The 5,948-nt window shown below is 51.7% G+C and overlaps 1 long non-coding RNA gene across 1 annotated transcript; it reads left to right on the top strand.

The window, feature by feature from the left end:
- The first annotated feature begins 225 nt into the window (after window positions 1–225).
- Window positions 226–2,252, top strand: LOC107195638. The gene is made up of 3 exons (XR_001516835.2): window positions 226–362; window positions 573–712; window positions 846–2,252. It is a non-coding gene; the product is annotated as an uncharacterized LOC107195638 (long non-coding RNA).
- Window positions 2,253–5,948: the final 3,696 nt, after the last annotated feature.

The raw sequence follows: 5,948 nt of genomic DNA, 5'->3' as shown, positions 1-5,948 counted from the left end.
CGGTGCGCGCGGGAGCTGTGGTCAGCCCCGCCTCTCTGCGGCGCCGACCGCTTGGCGGAGGGAGCTGGCGACTCACCTCGTGGGCGGGGGAGAGGGACCTAGTCCTGCCCCCTCTAGGCTGCTCCACGGAAAACCGTGCATTTTGTCTTCTGTCGTCACAGTTAATGCACTTATTTTAGAATTTGCATGCAAGCCAGTCTCCGTCCACACGGGACCCTCCACAGAAGCTGACCTGCGAATGAACAAACGTGAATTAACGGATAGAAATGAAGGCCTAGCGACCATCTCACCGCCACAAACAACTCAAAGGCTGTCGTGGTTCCCCGACCTCCCCTCCCCTCTGGTTCTGTCCAGACACATCGGTAAATGTGCCTGCCGCCCCGACCTCCTTGGAGGAAAAGTGTGGGGACCTGCCGTTGCCTTGGCCGCTCTCAGCGTCCCTGCCTGCCCTAGAGAACTCCCCAGGTCCCTAGAATACGGAGCCTCAGTCCCATAGTCCTTTAGCTGTGCTTTGGAGCTCAAAGTCCTTCCGATCTCAGACAAGTGATGGTGTGTGTCCTGTATATTGTCAGTCTCACCGCAGGATTCCGAGCAGCGACCGGTAATCAAACACGGTTATATTTCTGCAGTGCTGTGTGTAGAAGCCAGCTAACTGAGGTACGGAAAGACTCTCAACAGCTTCATTACAGTCAAGGCCAGGTTTTGCTGCCAAGTAAGTTACCAAAATCCTGAGGTGCTGGGGTCAGGCTTGTGCATTTAAGGGCTTCTAGACCTTATCTGGGCCCAAACATTGTTCCTTGGTTATGGGCATCTTTCTGTTCACACCATTGTTGCTTGTGTTGCAGGCAGAATCTCTGACATGTCTCTGAGTGGCAGAGCCGTTGCCTCATCTCAGCCAAGGGAATCTCAGGTCCTGCCAAACACTCCTTGCCTTCAGCTGCTCCCGTCCGGTCGTCTACAATGTGTGGTTCTTCCCACTTCTGCACTTCGACTTAGCTAAGTATTTGCATCTGAAAAATGAACTCTAGTAAATGGAGGCCTCTCAGCTCTCCCAATTTCTCTTCCTATTTCTTAAGTAACATCTCTACTGTTGTTTTTTCTTCACACCTGACCTTCAGGTGACTTTCTGCTGCACCACAGCCCCTCCGCCCTCTATATTCTGGGCAAGTGGAGCCCTCATAAGTCTTGCTGTTCTTCTGTCTTCTTCTCTTGGCTCCATGTGTCTGCCTTATCTTCTTTTTCTGGGAATGTTCCTGTTTAAAACACCTCCTACTTACCCGTTTCCTTCATCCACTTGGCTGCCAGTCCCCAGCCCGGGGAGGTCTGGGAACACTTTTCAACATTTCTGTCAACTTGGGCAGAACCTACCTTGTCTGAATCAGGCTGTGCAGGCCAAAGTCAGGTCTCTGTTCTGGAAATGTATTAGTTCAGTGTGGTGGCCAGGTTCATGCATACTGATGCAGGAAAAGCAGGGAGATCCGGACTCCATTAAAAGAAGGATATGAGGTGCACAGGGGCAGCTATGGAAGATCTTGGCAGAAGCGCTGCAGGTGGGGGAACCAGGTATCTTGGGGCTCTGAGCTGGAGCACAGGAAAGAGAGGGAGGGAGCCGAGAGTGCAGGCTGTATCCTGTAGGACCCTGTGGGTCTGGGAAGTACTGTGGGTTTTATTCCAGGTGTAACAATCTCTGAGGGGCTTTAAAGGGAGAGGATGGTGATGTTTTAAAAAGGTCTTTCTGGCTGCCACATGTGGACCATCTCCACGCCCCCTCCTTCCTACTCCAGCTTTCAACTTCCTTCTTCCTTTGGCCAGTCCCTCTCTTTTTGGTTGTCCCTCGGTTTGAGAGAGACATCCCCATAGGTATTCCTAGGACTCCTCTCTTTTAACTACCATTTGCACAAGCCTCTATACTTTTCTTGCATGTGGATAAACTTAGATCTGCTTTACTTCTTGATGCTCTCCTGGTGGTTTTAGGTGACAGACCCAGGGCGCAAACCAGAGCCTTGAATGGTCAATGTTCTCTACACTCTGAGGGCAGTCGACTGTGTTCTGAGTGCATCTAGGTCCAAGTGTGGAGGGAGGATCTTGCAGAGTCCCTCTGGAGCCCACGGTCTGGAAGGAGCCAACAGCATTAAGGACGAACTGTCTGACAAGAAGAGCAAAGCCTGCTTCAGCCTGTTTGGGCTGGTGTAACAAAATACTAGAGCGGGCAGCTTATAAACAAGACATTTATTTCTCACAGCTCTGGAGGCTGGGGGAACAGACATTTATTTCTCACAGCTCTGGAGGCTGGGGCGGGGCGGTCCACAATCAAGGCACCAGTAGATTCAGCATCTGCTGAGAGCCTGCTTCCTGGTTCACAGACTGCTGTCTTTTTGCTGTGTCTTCATGTGGTAGAAGAGGCAGAGAGCCCTCTGGGGTCTGTTAGTGCTCAAGGGCCATTCATGAGGCCCCACCCAGTCACCTCCAAAGGCCCTACCTCCTAATACCTTCACCCTGGGGGTCAGGATTTCAACATAGGAATTTTGGGGGAAGGGAAACACAGTCAATCAGACCACAGCAATTAGTAAGAAAGGATAGCTGTTTATTCAAGGTCTTCTTCAATTTGTGTCAATTAGCAGGAAATCATTTTCTTAAAACCACCAGGATTATGTCTCTGCTCTAGCCACACGGTGGCCCCATCACTGCAGAGTTAGAAAAATAGAAGCATTGCTTTTCCTGTCGTAAAGAGAAAACTTGTTTATACTGTATGGTAAGTGGAATGCAGTAAACAAATACTTCACATCTTGAGAAATTGGTTGAGTCCTTGTTGTCATTTGAACAGAGACCAAGTCAATGGCAGGGAGGTGAAGAGCTGCAGTCCCGCCCCTGGTCTGGGACGCAGGCCCTTGGGTGGGACGTCTCCAATCCTTTAGGGCTTGGCTTTGAGGGGCAGCCACAAATCTGCACAAGGTGGCTCCCAGGAGGACAAAGTCTCTGCCTTCAAGAGGAGGGTGCTCTTTTCTGCCACCCTAACCGTTTACCGAGCCTTGCTGCTCACACAGCTCCTACCACGAGAGTCTCCTGCTTATCAGGCACCGCCATCCGGGCCACAGCAAGAGGCCACAGCGACCCTACAGGCTCAAAGGGGACAGGAATACGGGCATAGGGGTTTACAACTTTGCCGACATTTTAACCAAAGGATGTTGGCAGATTCTGCTAGTCCCTCTTGTTTCAGTAAAGGCATCTGGAGCCTGCACTACTGGGCCTCTGACACTGAATGCAGAAATGGCCACCTTCCCACAGAAGGGTGGGTAGTAGGGTCCTGGGAGACGTGGGTGGGGAGGAAGTGGGACATTTTAAGGAATATTAAGAGACTATCTGATAGGTTTTGCAGATTCTTTATCACTTTGTAATTTTATTTATAAAATCTGTCAACAGGGAGAAACCTTGATGGTGGGGACAAGGCCAGCAGACTGGCCAGGGAGAACAAAGGACTGCAGGCGAGGGAGCGCTCCTGCCCTCATGGGTGCTGGCAGCTGTGCTGTCCATTCTTTAGAGGACCAGCATTTATGACTGGATCTAATCCAGGCTCAGCCCTACCCAGCACTGCAGGCAGAAAGTGGCAGGAGGCTTGAGTCACAGTGAGAAGCACAGGAGGGAGGGGCTGATGGGGCAGGAGGGACAAGGGGCCCATGATGATTTTGAAGCTTCTTCTCTGCTCCCCTTTGGGTTCCAGGGACCGACTTCAGGCAGTTTCGCTGCCCGCTCTGGCACTGAGTTTCAAAGCTCTCATTGACTTGCTCTATGCTCAATGGACAACAGGGCCAGGAAGGTTTTTACTAATCTCTCAAGATGTGAATGATTTGTTTACTGCATTCCACTTACCTCTTGAATTTCAGATGTAACTGCCCATCCTTGTGCATCCGCATGGGCAGTGAGACCAAGAGGCTGTGTGGCCTCTCAGACGTTGACTGCTGCTCAGCTGTGAGCTGCTGGGCCTGGGACGTCTGCATTCTGGCACTTTATCTTGAGTCAGGAGATTTTAAGATTTTGCCCTATTCTTGGAACTCCTGGGTCTTCCTGGAGCCTGACAAAAGGTCTCAGTGCTGTCCAGCCAACCCAGATACTTGTGGCTACAATTAAGTCATTTATTCACACTGGATCAATTGTTTAAGATCACATGGCTCCCTGATCACTCTGGTGGGAGATACAGAGAACCACATCACCCACAGTTGGCTCTCTGGACCTGATGTCCAGTTGGCCACCTGGGACTTGCCTTGGAAACATGACATCTGCACATGTGGATTACATGGGAGCTGCTTACAGCACAGCACACCTAAAATGAGCCTATTCTTCAGGCTTACCCAAGCCTGAAAGGCATGTAAGCAGGTGAGCTTCCTAGGAGGAGAGAGTCCAGGGGATTTTCTGGGGACAGGCCTGTCCAAGGGGTCTGCCAACTCAAGCTTGCAAAGGGCGAGCACGACTCAGGCGTGTGAAGGGCGAATGACATTTTACACTGGGGACCCAAAGGGCAGGCTGGGAGGTTTGACTAGAAATTTGTCAAGCTTCTTGGGAGTCAGGCTCACACTTGAAAGGCACCTGAGGGCTCAACACCAGCTTGGGCCTGGATTTTCCGTCTCTAAGCCTCTGACTTGTTTCTGGAATGTGAACCTGTCCCACCTTCCCTTGCTTTGTGGTGCTTGGCTGCAAAGTGCACTGTGATCACTGTCTGAAGGGGCACAGCTGCATGCCGTTGCCTTCCCAGGGGACACTGTGATAACAGCATTCTCCTCACCTATGAAATGTAACATTTAGTTTAAGCAAAGACCAAAGGAGTAGCAAAGAGACAAAAATGGAAAAGGCAATCTGCACTGTGGTGATAGGCAGGGAACCGGTCCGTGGTGTCAGAGGGCCCTAAGGAAATGCACAGCAGGCTGCTCTGCTGAGGGAGCCAAGTGTGACTGCCCTGGCACTCACTGCAAAGTGCCAGTCCTGAACCTGGGCACGGCTCAGCTCCTGGAGCTGTGGAGTCAGGCCTCTGCTTCCCAGTTACGCTGTTCCCAACTCCCAGGAGACTCCTTGGATGAGCTTAGACTCTTTGGGACATGGTTTGCAGCAGATAGGATGTAAGGGAAGCCTGCCCACTCTGTCCTGGGCACCCAGGCTGGCACTGAGTTGTTCTAAGAGGTGAGGGGCCAGGCTGAGGCCCCTGTGTGGTGCTATGGCAAGTGATGCCACCCTGAGTGAGGCCAGGCAGGGTTGGCACACGGCACACGGTCTCCCTAAGAAACCACCAGCGGTCAGGATAGAGGGACCAATTCCAGTGCATCCAGAAAGGCCGCAGACCCTGATGGTGACTACTGATTCGGCATCAAAGCTGTGACGTCAAAGTAGTCACGATGGCTGAGAGTGGCACCAACATACAGCCGTTGGAGAAAGCAGGCAATCACCATGTGTTCAAAGAAGAAGTGATGTTCTGTGAGTGGCTCAGCCAGCAGCTCAGAGTGTCACAGAGGGCCACTCTGTCCAGCTGGCTTCTCTTGGGCACTGTCTTCGGGAAAACCTCCAGGGCACTTACATGGCACATTTCTGTGTCCACGCTCTTGCTAGTCTGCTAGACCTGCAAGAATAAAGCAGAGGGGGTGACACCCTCACTCAAAATGGTCATTTCCTTTCATTGCAGAGTAGCAAAGAGAACTGATGCAGGGGAAATGCCGCTTCACCTCAAACACCAGGTTCAAAGGCTGCCTGGACAAGGCCACGTCATTCGTGACCCTGGATACCTAGCTTGGTGAGTCCTGATGGTTCTCCCTAACTAGTTGCTGTAGAAGATTTAATTACGCAACAGATCTCCTCCACTTCTCTGTCCTGTCCTACAACACGCATGTGTGAGGATCAGGAAGAGAATCAGAGGCCAGCTGGCAGCAGCCCCAGACCTCCCAGCACACGGACTCAGGACAAGGGCT

The sequence above is a fragment of the Pteropus alecto genome, unplaced genomic scaffold (genome assembly GCF_000325575.1).
Source record: "Pteropus alecto unplaced genomic scaffold, ASM32557v1 scaffold214, whole genome shotgun sequence".
Taxonomy (NCBI): domain Eukaryota; kingdom Metazoa; phylum Chordata; class Mammalia; order Chiroptera; family Pteropodidae; genus Pteropus; species Pteropus alecto.
Note: the sequence above shows the minus strand (reverse complement) of the source record. Positions and strands in the feature narration are given on the sequence as shown.